At 40.6% G+C, this 17191-nt stretch overlaps 1 protein-coding gene across 1 annotated transcript in view; it reads right to left on the bottom strand.

Annotated features, from left to right (window-relative positions):
- The window catches only part of LOC108696242 (PH and SEC7 domain-containing protein 1-like), a 202059-nt gene that overhangs the window by 170841 nt on the left and 14027 nt on the right, over positions 1-17191 (bottom strand). Inside the window, exon 2 of the mRNA XM_018225405.2 lies at positions 9697-9917. The gene's annotated coding sequence lies outside the window, so the exon portion shown is untranslated. The remainder of the gene's footprint in view (positions 1-9696; positions 9918-17191) is intronic.

The raw sequence follows: 17191 nt of genomic DNA, 5'->3' as shown, positions 1-17191 counted from the left end.
TATCCCAGTCTCTTAATCGAATCAATACATGGTTGCTAAGGTACGTTGGAACTTTGCAACCAGACTGCTGAAACAGCAAACTGGAGAGCTGCTGAATTAAAAGCTAAATAACTCGAAATTAATAAAAAATGAAATCACAATTGCAAATTGTCTCAGAATATCACTCTCTACATCATACTTAGGGGCAAATTTACTAAATCGCGAAGTGGCTAGCGCTAGGGCAAATTCGCCAGCGTGACGTCATTTCGTTACTTTGCCGATTTACTAACGGGCGCTGGCGTAAATTCGATAGCGAAGTGGACCTACTCTAGCACCCTTAGACCAGGCGAAGTTGCGCTATGGCGAAGGGACGTAACTACGCTAATTCACTAACTTGCGGATTTTCATGAAGTTAACTCTTGCGCCAGACTTGCCTTAACCAACTGAGACCAGGCGAAGTGCAATAGCGTAGATAGGGCTTGCTTCAAAAAAAGTATTTTCCTTTTTTAAGGGTGATAGGCTGAAAAAGATTGTACATTTTTTTGGGGGTACCCTCCTTCCCCCCTACATTTCCTAACATATGGCACCTAAACTATACAGTGGGCACATGTGTAGGGCAAAGTAACAACCCTGTTTTATTTTATGAAGGTTTCCCAGGCTTGTGTAGTGTAATGTATTTGCTGCTACATATACGTCCATTCAACTTTAACTTGGCACCGTATGCAAATTAGGCATCGCTATCGTAACTTCGCTTTGCTTGACGAATTAACGCTAGCGGAAATTCGATACCGTTCGCCTCTCTGAGTGCAACTTCGGATTTTAGTGAATTAGCGGCGCCCTGGCGAAGTGCGGCGCTAGTGCATTTTCTCTGCTTAGTGAATTTGCCCCTTAAAGTTAATTCAAAGGTGAACAACCCCTTTAATCTGTTATCAGGCGTACTTTTAAATCTATAACCCATTAAACCCATTATAAAGAAAATCTCTTACAGGCATTGCTGTTTCATACAACTGTTCCTGCCAATTCTGCCTCTGAGAGATTTAGACATACCAGTGCTAAGACTTCAGATCCCAGACACAAATAGGATTTCATCTTACATTTTACAGAACATCCAGGTCACAGCTAAACCGTATTTGGCTGGTAGAATTCTTTTTTGTTTGCTGCTTACGTGTCAACACCTTCCATATTATCCTTCATGTTAACTGAACAACTAAACAGTGCAAGAATGAAACAGAAAAGCCACAAACATTTTTTAGAGAATGTTAAAGGTGCTTCAAAGGTAGCACAAGCTATAGAAAACTAGAGAGCAGCAAATTGAATCAGACAATTAGCTATGTATAATGATGTTCTTCTTTTCCCTTCTGTGAGTCAAAAAAAAAAGGTATAATAGTTAAAAACAAGCTTATTATACAAGGGGTTTGGGAGAGAGAACCTGACATTTTTCCCACAATTCTTAAGTAAACTAAATTAATCCAGAGCAGAGTTCAGTGATGCCCCTAAATGGCCCAATTTTGAACCCCTTAATGCTCTTCTACTTACATCTAATGAAATGGTAAACCTGCTGTTTAATGGTCAGTATTAAACCTCATTTACACTGAATAAAGTAAATCTCAATATCTCTGCACAATATGTTGGCGCTCTATAAATACATGTTAATAATAATAATTATAATAATAATAATCTCTATATTGGTATTATATGTGTGTGTGAATATATATATTGCTATTATTATATATACAGGCAGTCCCTGGGTTACGTACAATATAGGGTCTGTAGGTTTGTTCTTAAGTTGAATTTGTACGTAAGTTGAAACATAAACATTTACTTATCAAATGCAAAAAGACAGATGTTTGTCTTAAAATAGTATTTATTTTTGCCTTTCTGTGCATATGTATTTTTATCTTTCTGTGCTCTGCAGTAGACAACTCATACCAGAGGGGATTTGGGCAGGTGGTTTATATAAAGCTAAATGCTAATAAAGGCCAAGCAAACCGCAATACATTACTGTAATAGCATCTGTATGTTGTATGTAAGTCGGATGTATGTAACTCAAGGATTCGCTGTACTGGTATTATATCTATATATGTGAACCACTCGTTTAGGGGCAGATTTACATATGGTCGAATATCGAGGGTTAATTAACCCTCGATATTCGACTGCCGAAGGTAAATCCTTTGACTTCGAATATCGAAGTCAAAGGATTTACCACAATTCGTTCGATCAAACGATTAAATCCTTCAAATCGCTCGATTCGAAGGATTTTAATCCATTCAACCAAAAAAAGCTTGCAAAGTCTACGGGGACCTTCCCCATAGGCTAACATTGAGGTTCGGTAGGTTTTAGATGGCAAAGTGGGGGGTCGGAGTTTTTTTTAAAGAGACAGTACTTCGACTATCGAATGGTCGAATAGTCGAACGATTTTTAGTTCGAATCGTTCGAAGTCGAAGTCGAAGGTTGAAGTAGCCAATTCCATGGTCAAAGTAGCCAAAAAAACCATTCGAAATTCAAATTTTTTTTATTCTATTCCTTCACTCAAACTGAGTAAATGTGCCCCTTAGTGTTATGGGGTTAAGAAACGTGTTTAGTGGAATAAAAAGCAGGCTTCATAATTAGATATATTAGATATATAAGTCCATCAAGTTCAACCCCTCCAAATAAAACCCAGTATCCATGCATACACACTCACACGACTCCTCCATACATCAATATATTACTTATATCTATACTAACTATAGAGTTTAGTACTACAATAGCCTATGATATTATGATTGTCCAAGAAATCATCCAAGCCACTGTTAAAAGCATTAACAGAATCAGCATCACAACATCACCCAGCAGTGCATTCCACAACCTCACTGCCCTCACTGCTTCAAATGAAAGTTCTTTTCCTCTAGTCTTAAGTGGTGGCCTCTGGTCCGATTATCCTTTTTATGGGAAAAAAGATTCCCCACTATCTGTTTATAATGCCCTCTATTGTACTTTAAAAGAAAAATCATGTCCCCTCACAAGCATCTTTTTTTCCAGAGAGAACTACCTCAACCTTGACAGTCTACCGTTATAAATTAAGTCTTCCATCCCTTTAAAGGACCAGTAACATCAAAGATTTTTTAAAAAAAAATCGTTATTATACATAGAAAAAAAACCACCAAGACAAATTAAACTTTAAAATCGTAAAGCCTTTATTAAGAAATAACTTACCGAAAATCTGCTTCCGCTCCTCTTCAAAAAAGGCGACGTGGCGACGATCGATCGTGTGACGCTCGATTTCTCCTCCCTGGCTATCTACTATAAGGAAGGCAGGGAGGAGAAATCAAGTGCCACACGATGGATCGCCCAATCGCTTTCTGACGAGGAGCGCAAGTTGAGTTTCGTTATTTCTTAATAAATACTTTGCGATTTTAAAGTTTAATTTGTCTTGGTGTTTCTTTTTCTATGTATACTAACAAATTTTTTTTTGATGTTACTGGTCCTTTAACCAGTTTAGTTTAATTTCTCTGCACTCTCTCCAGCTCATTTATATCCCTCTTAAGGACTGGAGTCCAAAACTGCACTGCATACTCCAGATGAGGCCTCACCAGGGACCTATAAAGAGGCATAATTATGTTTTCATCCCTTGAGTTAATGCCCTTTTTTATGCAAGACAGAACTTTATTTGCTTTAGTAGCCACAGAATAACACTGCCCAGAATTAGACAACGTGTTATCTACAAAAATCCCCAGATCCTTCTCAATTAAGGAAACCCCCAACATACTGCTATTTAGTGTATGATTTAAGGGTAAGGAGAGTTAAAAAAAAAATCCATGTAGGGTAGATACAGAAACGTAGAAAAGTATGCATGAATGGAAGAAATAAGTTAGTGGAAAGCATAATGAAAGGGATGAGGATGAGGGTGAAAAGAAATGCAATTGGGTTAGAGAGAAGAGTAAAAATACAAGCAGTTAGACTAGAGAATGGAAAGAGTAAAGAAATGCATGGAGGATAGAAAAAAGAGAGTGGAAAATGTAAAAAGCAGCTAGATTGTCAGAAATGTGCTGTAAGTTGCCTTCCCAAGCAAAAGAAATATCACATGAAACTATACATACATATGTAACGCTTTTCTGGCCTATCCCGCCAATTAGGGGTTAAGGATGTCCAGCTAGTGTATGAGCATGGGTTACACTGTGAAACTACACTCAGGGCGGAGCCTTCGCTAAATGGAAGCTTCCCCTTTAAGATGGTGTAAAACTACAACCCACAGGCTAATTAGTGTAAAAGATAGATTAATGGACGCCAGGAGGTTCTTAGATAGTGAAAACAAGTGGAATGGTTTATTTAGCCCAAAAGGATATGTAAAGGCAATTGACCACAGGTTTACTCACGCAGGAGTTGCAATAGGAGTTAGCACATCACAGAGGAGAAAGGATAGCATTGATGATGATGCAGCATGTACAGATGTCACTCCTCAAGTCAAACAGTAGGAAGAATATCTCACTCCCAAAGACCAGCGACCAAAGTGAAACAGGATCGATCAAGTAGGGGTCAGGCAGTGCTCTGCTAACTGAATTCCCTATCACTGAGTTCCTTACACTAAAGGCACCTTAAAAGCCTTTGGGAGGCTACTCCCTGCTATTCTCCTTGTTGGAGCACAGAACTGCTCATGCTACCTTAATCTAGCTATCTCTCTCTCCTAGAGAGACTATTACAGATCTGCCCTAATGATAGCTAATCCTCATTCACGGGATTGCCTGGTTCCCGACTTCAGCACCAAAGGTACAGGTCCCTTTGGGGTAAATGGCTTTACTGGGGCCTTGGTGATCCCAGGCTCAATGGGAAACACCTAGCAGCACAGACACCAGGAGCCAAAGAGGAAGAGGCCACTCCCTACACAGCACTATATAGCAGTGTGGCAGGGGAGTGTCATTACACTCTTTGTCCAATAGGTGTGGTTGTTACACTTTACCAGTTACAAGGGCTTAGCCCAATAACAAGGGAAAAGAGAACTACATACAAAAAGGTAGGGGATTAACTCTATAGGGATAGGATATCCTATAGGTCCCTACACATATATATATATATATATAGGGAAGTAGAGAGAGAGGACAATGAGATAAAACACACAGTGTATAAATAAATATGTGAGAGTTGAGAGAGTGGAAAGAAATTCACTTAGGGTAGAAAGAGTAAAAAGCAATTCAATGTAATATAGAGGGAAAATGATTGCAATAACGGTATGGATGAGAGTGGGAACAAATGTAGGTAAAATAGAAAGGAGTGTGGAACAAAATGTGCATAGAGAAGATTGTAAAGAAATACACAATATATGACTGAAATTGTTTAATGCACAGATTTTATATGAACACACTGAAAAAATTGTAACCTTATCATAGCTTATTTAGCTCCATGGCTTTCCTGTTGGGCACTCTGTTTAATTGTTTGTTTTTTGAATATGTGTTTCATATTTCTGCATTGTTATTCTATGACATACTTGTGCTGAATGGCTTAGATATATGGCTGCATGCTATATACTGCATTATCCTTGCTTCTGTTCTTTCATCTTTCATTTCTACTTTCCTGGAAATCTATTTTAAGTTTAGTTTCCCTTTAATCCAAGAGAATTTTTACCTAGCAGGTAGAAAGATTGGGGATTTATCTCTGGAGTGAAAATATCTATATGCGCGTTATGAAAGAACTCTGATTGGAGATCGAAGTGAACAGAGAGCTCTTTGCGGCTGTTGCTGGGAAGGTTGCTGAAGTAATTCCATGCTTATAGCCATGACTGAATTTCTTGGAATCGAGCATGTCATTGTGTCTGGAGAAGGAGATGTAAAGGGGGTAGGTAATTGGAACACCATCATCACAGCTTCATTTGTTTTGTTGTGTCACTGGTCTGGCCTGTTTCTGGAAATGTAGGAAAAAGACCAGAAGATAACACAGATTATTCTATTCTATGTTTTTTTAAAGTCCTCTTCTACCTAAACACAGATGAATCCCATGTGAAATCGCAAAAGAGAAATGCCTGTTTCTATGTGAATGTTATGCTGCCTGTGTATGTATGTTTTTAAATTGCGCAATACTGTACATAACAGTGTTTTTAACAAAGGATAATGGTGATTTAACACCATCACCTCCATAAAGAAACAACAGGTTCCATAAAGAAACAACAGATTGCTTTTGTGCTGACTCCCAAACTGTCCTATTGTCCAAGAGAAAATGAAAGAAGTTGGAATTCTGAGAGAGAAATCAGAGTTATTATTTTGAATAGGTGGCCGCTAAATGCTAACCACTGACTGGTCTCAATCGTTTACTAGATAGGCAGCAAACTAGTACCTTTTATTACATTATTACCCCCAAGACATACAAATAGCGTTAACACTGCATACATTATTACGATTGGGTGTGCAAGTGAAGCATTCACCAATTTGCTCCCCATTGCAAGTTCAAGACTACTCATGCTTAACGCTCAAGTAATAATAAGATAATTTAATACAATGTACAGGTAGGGGATCCATTATCCGGAACACCATTATCCAGAAAGCTCCAAATTATGGAAAGGCTGTCCCCCATAGATTCTATTTTATGGAATATGGAATAACAAAACAGTAGCTTGAACTTGATCCTTATTGGAAGCAAAACCAGCCTATTGGGTTTACTTAAAGTTTACATGATTTTCTAGTAGACTTAATCTATGAAATCCAAATTAAGGAAAGATTCATTATCCAGAAAACCCCAGGTCCCAAGCATTCTTGTTAACAGGTCACATACCTGTACCAGAATTTGTGAAGGCCTTTACATAAAAAAAGTCTCCTTTCAAGCACTGGTAGAGGAGCACTTGTTGGATGAGTGCAATGTTATTCCTAGGGACACTATTTTAAAACTGCAGTTTTTGCCTTATGTAAGTGGTGCTAAACAGCCCTATGTGTCAATAGCTTAAAACTATAGGGCTTATTTACTCACATTTGCATTTTGTTTGTTTTTATGAATCTTAGTTTACAGAGCTAAAATTGTGGAGTATAATAATTTTTGTTAAACCACAAAAAAAACGTAATTTATTAAAAGGGGTTATTCACCTTTATATCAACTTTTAGTATGAAGCAGATAGTGATATTCTGAGACAATTTGCAATTGGGTTTCATTTTTTATTATTTGTGGTTTTTCATGTATTTAGTTTTCTATTCAGCAGCTCTCCAGTTTGCAATTTCATCAATCCTGTTACTAGATTTCAATTACCCTAGCAACCATGCATTGATTTGAATATGAATAGGAAAAGGCTTGAATAGAAAGATGAGTGATAAAAAGTAGCAAAAACTATAAATTTGTTTTAAATGGGGTAAAAGACCCCCATTTGAAAGTTGGAAACAAAAGAAGGCAAATCAATCAAAAACTATAAAAAAAGATAAAGTGAAGGCCATTTAAAAAGTTTCTTAGAATTAGTCATTCAATAACACTCAAAGTTGATGTAAAGGTGAACCACCCCTTTAAACAACCCCCCCCCCCCGCACAAAAAGCCCTAATACAATACTTTACCAACAAAAAAGTCAAGTTCATTTAGAAGTCATTGGGGATTTGCCCTTTTCCAACTTAAAGATCTTTCTTTTATTCCAGATTTTAGGGGGGGGTTGTTTGTAATCACACAAAACAATTTGAGGATTTTGAGGTTTCATTATTATTATTCAGATTAGTTCCACATTTTTATCCTTTCATGTTTTTATACAAGGTTGTTTTAAATGACGTGGCATCTGTGGTTTTAGAAAATATTAGTTTTTGCGTGTTTTACTAAAACCACTAAAACCAGAATGTCGATAAAGAGGCCTCCATCAGTATACATTTACTCACACCAGTGGTTTTTGCACTTTTTTGACTCCAAACCCCCTTTGTGGACCAACATGTGGTCTGTGCCCTCTTACTGTATGTTATAAAAGTTACAGACAAGAGAGGATTATAGAGGAAGCAGGCTGCTTGGGGCCCAATAAAGCACTGACTGATAAGCAGTTTCAATATATGTTTATGAATAATGGCTTATTTCTAAGGTTTAGCTGTTCCTAAAATAATATTGCTGTGTGGCCCCATAAATTCCAGCTAAGCCACTAGTTTTGGATATATAAAAACACTGTCCCCTCAGCCATTCTACTCCATTCTACTCTATTCCATTACTGTTAAAAAAGTGTTCAACCCCATTCTCTATATGATAGCCAAATATGCTATCTAAGAGAACCAGTTCCTCTCTAAATTTTCTTCTGACTATACCTCCCACCATTTCCCCCCCGCCAACTGTCTACTGTACATACCTCTGCATTATACTAAAAAAATTACTGTGTAAATGCTCAATTTCCCATTTTATACAAAAAAGAGACATGTACAGTACATCCTCATGCTAGCCTATTGTAGTACATGCTATTTAAAGAAGGTAGGGCAGTTGCAAAACACTTGTAGGCACAGATCCACATGGACCTGCATTTCACTTATGAAATACATTCAGCAACAATGCATTCACGAGGACAGGTGGACTGAAACACATAGGCACCGGCCTTCTGTCCCAACATAACTCTTCTCTGGAAAGTGAAGTACATGTAAATCAGGGGTGTGCAAGCTGCGGCCCAGGATGGATATAAATGCAGCCCAGCTTGAAATGCTCAGTTCCCGAGGAAACGTCCTAATAATGTAATAATAAGTCTATTTAATATCCAGGTGTCCCATATTCCAGTGTATAGCTACATTTGGTTATCCAACTGGTATTGTAGTTCTTTTCTGTGTATTTTCTTTATTTTACAAATCAAAAGTGTTTGTGTATTTCATATGTGGCCCCAGACAATGTTTCTCTTTCCAATGTGGCCCAGGAAAGCCAAAAGGTTGGACACCCCTGATGTAAATCCTACTTTTAGGGCAGACTCAACAAGTGCAGTTTTCTGCTTCAACCCTTTTCTAAGCATAGCTTAGCCATGTTGATTTTGCATTAGTTAGCCTATATTAAAGCTTTTGCTATTCTACTTAAAGGGCCAGTAGATGCAAAAATTGCCCTGCAAAGGCATAGTTTAAGCCTAGGGCCACACACGATGTAACACTGCGGGAGGATTTTGGCGGGAGACACAAGATAGTGTTTTTCAACTCCAATATCTGCTGTGTCTGCCTGCACCTGAGAGGAAACAATGCTTCAGGCAAAGCAGGAGTGGAAGAGCAGCGGTTTCTCAGCCTGCAGAGAGATGCCGAGATCTGGACATTGTCTGGCCGTGGCCTAAGGCATAAAATAATTTTTATGACCTCAGACAAGGGAGAAGACCATGCCTTTATTGCTTCTTCTTATTTAAGCTTGGGAAAGATCCTAAATGCATAACATGGTACAGTGTACACAACAGAAATTATAGCTAGGAGAAATCTGAGAAACACCTTTGATTATTAGATCAAAATCCTAAATGACAGAACATATTTTAGATAATTTTATTCTCTGGGCAGCTTTACCTCTCCTTGTCAGAATCAACAGAATACATATGTTTTCAGGAAAAGTAAATATAGATCTTGGGCAGACAATAATATTCCGTTTGAAATGCTTGTCACTAGCAGTCACAATACTGCTGTTTTTAATGGAAATATAATTCTCCATGCAAGTAGAAACCGATTTTTAGCTCTGTCTATCCAATTCTGATCAGCATAACACTTGAATTTTAGGTTCAGCTAAAACATTTTGATTATAATGAGAGTTTCCTGTTACATTGTATTTGAGAGTTTCAAAACCATCAGTATTCATACCTTTCAGTTTCATTCATGGGAAGTGAGAAATAGTCACTGCCCTGTAAATCCCCTTCAACACGTGATGAACCTTTTCTGCTGAAAAGGGAATACACTTTAATCCGGTGGAACAAACAGAAGGTCCTGCCAGATTTCCAGCACCAAACAGGGCTCCTCTGTGCTCAGTGAGGATCAGCTTTGATGGATTGTGACATCTGACCAAGGTTAGACTGAAATATATCCTAAGGAACAGAGAAGTGAATGAGAAACCTATTCAGCTTTCCCCAAGGATACAGACATTCACAGTACGTTATGTTAGGGAAGAAAACAAGGACACGTAAAGACTTCTCTTTAGTTAAAAGTTTCTATTACAGATAATGCAAAGTTTAAATGTGACATCTCATTTACTGTGAGAAGATGTTGAATACAGTTCTGAGAATAAAAATCTAACAAAAAAAAAAATATAAGAACAGACTCCTTATTTTTTTTATACACAGCTTTATACCAAAATTGAGTGCATAGTATAAAGAACAGGCTAATGCTTATGACTCTTCAACTTGGGACAAGAGGTATAAACAAAATTTCAAATGAGACAAAAGACTATCATACAAATTGTCTCTGTTCCCACCCAATGAACCAGTTGAGGTGCTAGGTACCAAGTCCTTTAAAAATGTGCTGTCAAGGCACTAAAATGTAACTTTTATTGAAATATTAAAACCAACCAATAAAGTTCTGTCTTGCATAAAAAAGGGCATTAACTCAAGGGATGCCTCTTTATAGGTCCCTGGTGAGGCCTCATCTGGAGTATGCAGTGCAGTTTTGGACTCCAGTCCTTAAGAGGGATATAAATGAGCTGGAGAGAGTGCAGAGACGTGCAACTAAATTGGTTAGAGGGATGGAAGACTTAAATTATGAGGGTTGACTGTCAAGGTTGTGGTTGTTTTCTCTGGAAAAAAGGCGCTTGCGAGGGGACATGATTACACTTTACAAGTACATTAGAGGACATTATAGACAAATAGCAGGGGACCTTTTTACCCATAAAGTGGATCACCGTACCAGAGGCCACCCCTTTAGACCAGAAGAAAAGAAATTTAATTTGAAGCAACGTAGGGGGTTCTTCACAGTCAGGACAGTGAGATTGTGGAATGCACTGCCGGGTGATGTTGTGATGGTTGATTCTGTTAATGCCTTTAAGAATGGCTTGGATGATTTTTTGGACAGACATAATATCAAAGGCTATTGTGATACTAAACTCTATAGTTAGTATAGATATGGGTATATAGAATTTATGTGAAAGTCGAGAGGGGTGTGTGTATGGATGCTGGGTTTTTATTTGGAGGGGTTGGACTTGAAGGACTTTGTCTTTTTTCAACCTGATTTAACTATGTAACTATGTAACCAGACACGTGGAGGTCGGATTTTAGTGGTTTTAGAGGTTTTTTAAACCACGACAATACTCACAAACTCTAAAACTACGAATGTCAAGGAATTTATTAAAAGATCAGAATAAAAAAAAGTATGATAGGTAAATAATGCACTAAAAAATGTAATTTCCAGACAATTCCTAGCGAAAAAACCACCACAAAAATCTTTAAAAGTCTGAATTAGTTTCAAACGGTCCAATAGGATCAACACACATCCCACTGACTTATTGACCTAGCCCAGGTGCTGTGGAACTGGATGTCACACCATAGTACAAAGTCCAGCACTCTCGGGTTTTAATGAAAAACAAGGATTTATTGTTAAACGATTTGGCTCACTTTAGAGCCTGAAGAGCCTAAATCCTTTTTTATTTTTTCATTATACAGGGATTTATAATTGGCCACACATGCATATGGAGAAATTGTACTGATCTGACTGATTTGATAGTTGTCTGCATTACAATGTAACTACAGTTTGGTCATTGTTGACAACAGTGGAACACGTTAAAATCCTTAACAAAAACATCAATCTGTAGTAGTTGGCATCTTATGCAGAAAACACGTTCTCTTCTGTGCTAGGAGATCTAGCTACTATATTTTAGTTAAAGAAAATTAGACATATCTTATATGTCACTTCAAACTGGCATACACAGAAACTGCAGCACAATTTAAACCAGGGAAAAGCCAGTAACCCTTTTCTACAGTGCCAGCTGATTCTAAATCGGCGAGTGTGGGGGCAGAATGAAAAGGTAAAAGAGGAGAGTGAATAACTCATTTCTGAAGCAGTAAAACAATTCTTTTTATCCCTGTGAGTCAATAATATAAAGACAGAAATATATAAAATATATAAAATAGGATGGAAATGCCTGGATAGATCATTTCTGCAACCAATGCAGGAGAAAAATATAAGAAGGTGCAGCATGGTCTGCTTTCTTTGGTAAAGAAGCAGCTATGCATTTCTTCCCAAGAACAGTAAAGTTAACATTCAATGTGAGAAAAGGAGGTTTTGCCATCAGAATAGCATATTTATTTACTTAAGGTCAGCCAAATAGTGGAATCCCCTACCTAGAAAGGAGGTTATGAATGATTAATTTGCTTTAATTTGGTTTTAAACCTTTTTAATAAGGATTAAATGTAAATCCTAATTGTTAGCTTTGTAATAGTGAGGTGCGGGTTGACCAGAAGAAACCCGAGGTGACCCGCTGGTTGACCACTGATTGGGCAGGTTACAATATGGGCAACCATTGCCAGTTAGGGTTGGGTGTGGGTCAGACTGGGGAAGTTCACACCTCCACTGCTCCCAAAGATTCTGTGGTTTGGAACCAGAGGCATGCACAGAAGTAGAATGCACAGCGAAAACACGTGGGTGCAGGTAAGGTGCCAGTCCTACAATGGCAACATTTTGCAGGTTAGGGTTTTGAGGGTTAGGGTTGGGTGTAGGTTGAGTTTTTTCTTGACCTGCATATCTGTACTTTGTAAGCCATTTTGTTATCAGAAAATATGTGTTTGCCTAGTATGGCCAGCAAATAATCTCAACAATAGTCAAATCCCAAAAACTCATTTGTAGTCCACCAGTGTGTCCCATGCCACACATGCAGTAAGCCATAGCATGTTCTCTTTTCTCATCTTTACCCAAATGTCCAGAATGTAGGCATACATTTGGTACTTGTACATAGAGACAGGAAAAATAGATTTTTGTACTTAGCGTTAAATCCTTTTCTCTTGTCCTACATTGGGGGACACAGGCACCATGGGGATGAAGATCCTGTTGCCGGAGGATGGACACTAAACTGTTAAAGAAGCCTCCTGGGCTATATCCCCTGCCTACTTCCTATACCCTCAGTTTTTGGGCCAAAGAAGGAAGGACAACCCTACTATAACCAACTTGCGAATAAAGGAGGAACCCTCACCCCCTTATAAATATTTTAATATGTGCTTCCCGGCTCTCATGAGCCTGTCGCCCCCAATGTAGGACAAGAGAAAAGGATTTAACAGTAAAAATTCTATTTTTCCCTTGCCTAGATTGGGGGACACAGGCACCATGGGGACCTCCCAAAGCTATCCATGAGGGCGGAACTTAAACCCTTTTGCTCAGGTAACAACTGCCTGTAGCACCTTTCTCCCAAAGCTCGCTTCTGCTGAGGAGAAGGTATGTATATTGTAGAATCTGGAGAAAGTGTATGCTGAGGACCACACTGCAGCCCTACAAACCTGTTCAATGGAAAATTGGTAGCGCATCCCCCAAGAAGTTCTGAGGGATCTGGTTGAGTGAGATCGGATTCCAGAGGGTGGAGACCTACTCTTGTAGGCTGTGTATGCTCTGAGGATGACTGTCCTGATCCATCTTGAGATTGTAGCTTTAGATGCCCGAAGGCCCTTGCTAGGTCCCTCAGGTAAGATGAACAGTCTATCCACTCTCCTTATACTCTTAGTCACTGAAATGTATGCCTATAGAGTGCGAACCACATCCAGTGTGTGAAGTTTCTTCTCTATCAGCGTCTTGCTATGTGGACAGATAGACAGAAACACCATGTCCTGATTAATATGGAATTCCGATACCACCTTCGGAAGGAAATCTGGCGTTGTTTTTAGTACTTTATCCTCATGGAATACTGTGAACAGAGGTTTACATGACAAGGCTGTAAGTTCAAACACTTGTCTGGCTGAAGTGATGGCTAATAGAAAAGCTGCCTTAACCATTAAGGTAGGTAATGGAATATCCTCAAGGGGTTCCAATGGTCGATCCTGCATTGTGGATAGAATGAGATCGAGGTCCAAAGGAGGAACTGGGTGGCGGTATGGAGGAGCCTGTCTAAGGGCACCACGTAGGAATGTTTTGATGTTAGGTCGCAACGCCAGCTGCTGTTGGAAGAAGATGGAGAGAGCTGACACCTGAACCTTCAATGAACTGAGGGCCAGGCCCTTATCCAATCCCTCCTGTAGAAAAAGCAGTATGTTTCCCTCATCTAGGATTTGAATATCCTTGGTGTTGTTCTTGCACCATGAAATGAAAGTTTTCCATACGCTGTGGTAAATACGTGCTGATACAGGCTTTCTGGCCTTTAGTAAGGTAGTTATGGCCTCTTTTGGAACCCACTTCAGGTGGAATATCGATCCCTGTGATAACAGGCCTCCCTTGATTGCTGCTAGCCTCATGCGTTCTGCTAACCAGGGCCTGTGTGGCCAGAATGGGGCTACCAGTATTGCCTCTACTCGCTCTTCCTTTATTCTTCTGATGACTCTTTGAAGCAAGGCCAGAGGTGGAAACACAGTGAAATGGTCATTGTGCTATTAGTGCGTCTACTTATATTGGCATATTGCCAGCTTGTTGTTATAGCGTGATGCCATCAGACAAACCTCTGGTATATCCAACTGTGCCACTATCTCCTGAAATACTTCCGGGTGCAGGCTCCATTTGCCCATATCTACTGTCTCTTGACTGAGGAAGTCTGCTTCCCAATTGTTTACTCCTGGGATGTGTACCACGGAGATGGCTGGTACATTCTTCTCTGCCCATTGAAGGATCATTTGTGCTTCTGCCAGAGCTGTGTAGCTTCTTGTGCCTCCCTGGTAATTTGTGTAGGCTACTGCTGTCATGTTATCTGATTGTACTCATACCAATCGACTCCTCAGGTTGTTTGTCCGATGGGACAGTGAGAGCCAAATCACCCTTAGTTCTAGGATGTTGATGGGGAGAGACCTTGCTCCTGAGCTCCATCTGCCCTGAACTGTGTGGTGTTCTAGGATGCCTCCCTAGCCACGTCTGTCGTTACTACCGTCCACGAGTGGGTGGGGAAGAGCTTTCACGATTGCAGTGTCAGTGGTGAAAGCCACCATGTCATCGAAGCCCGAACTGGACTTGTCACAAGTATCTTGTGGTCCAGTTCTCTGTGAATCCTTCTCTGATGCTGTAGGTTTAGTCTTTGCAGTGGTCTTGTGTGTAGTTGCGCATATGGTAAAGCAGGGAATGATGCTACCATTGTTCCCAATGCTCTCATGGCTACCTGTAAGGGTATGTATCTCTCCTTCTGAATGGTCAATAGCATGTGCTTGGCTGGGGGAAGAAAGGCTTTTCCCCTGGATGTGTCCAGTGTCAGTCTTAGGTATTCCTAGGTATAATCTTTCTTGGGGACGATGAAGAGGTTGGAGTAAAAACCTTGACCTCTGTCTTGGGGAGGGACCTGCTGTATGATTCCGAATTTGAGAAGTTGTGAAGAATTCCTCTATATGCTGAGCGTTTTGGCTCCCTTGAGGGGAGGCGTAACACAAAGAATGTCTGTGGTGGATCTGTACAAAGTCAATGAGGTAACCCTGGGTCACTATCTTAAGCACCCTGGGGGTCCTGGACCTTCTGTTCCCACACCTCCCAAAAGTTTCTTAGGCGGTCGACTAAAAAAAACCTTCGGGGGTATCACTCCTTCTTGTGGAGGTAGACTTTTCCTGTGAGGATTTGGTAGTATTTCTTGTTGTGGACTAATAATGTCCCTGCTTAGCTGGAAACCTGGGATGACCAGATGACTGGTGCTTCTCTGTTTCCATTCTCTGCCTTTGGCCTCGGTGAAAGGGCCATAGAAATGGTCTTCTCTTGAAAGTTTGGGTCTATTTTGTGGCACTAATGTACTCCTGCCCCCGGTCGCTTGTGACATTATTTTGTCAAGTTCTGCCCCAAACAGCTGTTTTCCTATGAATCGGAGACTAACCAGTGAGGTCTGCTGACAAAGTCTTTAGCCATAGAAAACTTCTGGCTGCAATAGATGGATGCTCTGGCAATTAGCTTTGCCATGTCTAGTGCTGCGTCACAGATCTGACAGTAGAAGATCTGTAGATGGGTCCTCTGACCCAATGAGTTGTGCTACCTGCTCAACCCAGATTTCCATTGCTCTCAACACCCATGCCGCGGTGAAGATAGGCTGTTGGGCTCCTCCTGCTGCTAAAAATATGGCTTTACAGAAACCCTCCAGACGCCTGTCTATGGGGTCCTTAAAGGATGCTGCGTCTGCCAGAGGTATGGCTTTGGTCTTGGATAGAAGCAATACTGGGGAGTCCACAGTTGGTGGGGATGACCAGAGCTCGATTTTTGTGGAAATGGATATGTCTGTGTGAAATGCTTTAAGAATTGAACCTTGTGGTCCGGTGCCTTCCATTGTGCTTTAATTATATCATCCAGCTGCTCATAAGCTGGGAACACATAAGAAGTCTTTTTCTGCTTCTTGAAGAAAGTCTTGCTTGGTTCGGCGGTAGCCGAAGTATCTTGCATGTTTGCAACACAGCTTGAATCAGGGTTTCTACTTCCCTTTGCGATCTAGGTGCGTCCGGCTCCTGATCTGACTCTTCCCCGGACAGCACCTGCCCCTCTTAACCTGATTCCTCCTGCTCCTCTAGGTGTTCAGGGGTGCTATTTCTGAGCTGTGCAATATCCTGCTTGTGTTCCCAAGATGGCGCCAGTGACGTGTGCACAACTCACCAGAAGACGCGAGCTAGTGGAGAGTCCAGTGAGCAAGATGGGCGCCGCGTGAATCTTCCATATAGGATGCCCATAATCAAGATGGTGGCTGGTAAGACTAGTTTGGGACAGAAGCACAGCAAAGCTCCCCTAGCCACCTGCTGCACTCCTGCCAACCTTCCTGACTTAGGCAGACTATATCTGGTCAGAGCGGGCGGACAAACCAGTGGGCAGGGTTTTGGTGATGGTAAAATCACTTACCATTTGGTGCCAGCCATCCATGCCCTGAGTTAGTGTGGTACCCCCATTTTGGGCTACTAGTGCAGCCTCCATAGAGAGGGAACCAGCAGCCCCGGGGTGGTAAGGGAGCTTCAGCCTGCAGAGCTCCGTGGAACGGGAAGGCAATAAGGGCACACAATTGTAGAGATTTTCTTTTTCTTAGGCTGGGGGAGGCTCAGGAAAAGGTAACTCAGGCCCCCACTACTGGCATGGCGCTTGAATAGATCTGCATCACCGCTTCCAGCCAGCAAGTATCCGTCCTCCTGCTGAGGACACTAAAGTAAAACTGAGGGTTCAGGAAGTAGGCAGGGGATAAAGCCCAGTGCAGGAGGAGGAGCTTCTTTAACCTGTTAGTGTCCATCCTTCAGCAACA

Source organism: Xenopus laevis, chromosome 7L (genome assembly GCF_017654675.1).
Source record: "Xenopus laevis strain J_2021 chromosome 7L, Xenopus_laevis_v10.1, whole genome shotgun sequence".
Lineage (NCBI taxonomy): Eukaryota > Metazoa > Chordata > Amphibia > Anura > Pipidae > Xenopus > Xenopus laevis.
Note: the sequence above shows the minus strand (reverse complement) of the source record. Positions and strands in the feature narration are given on the sequence as shown.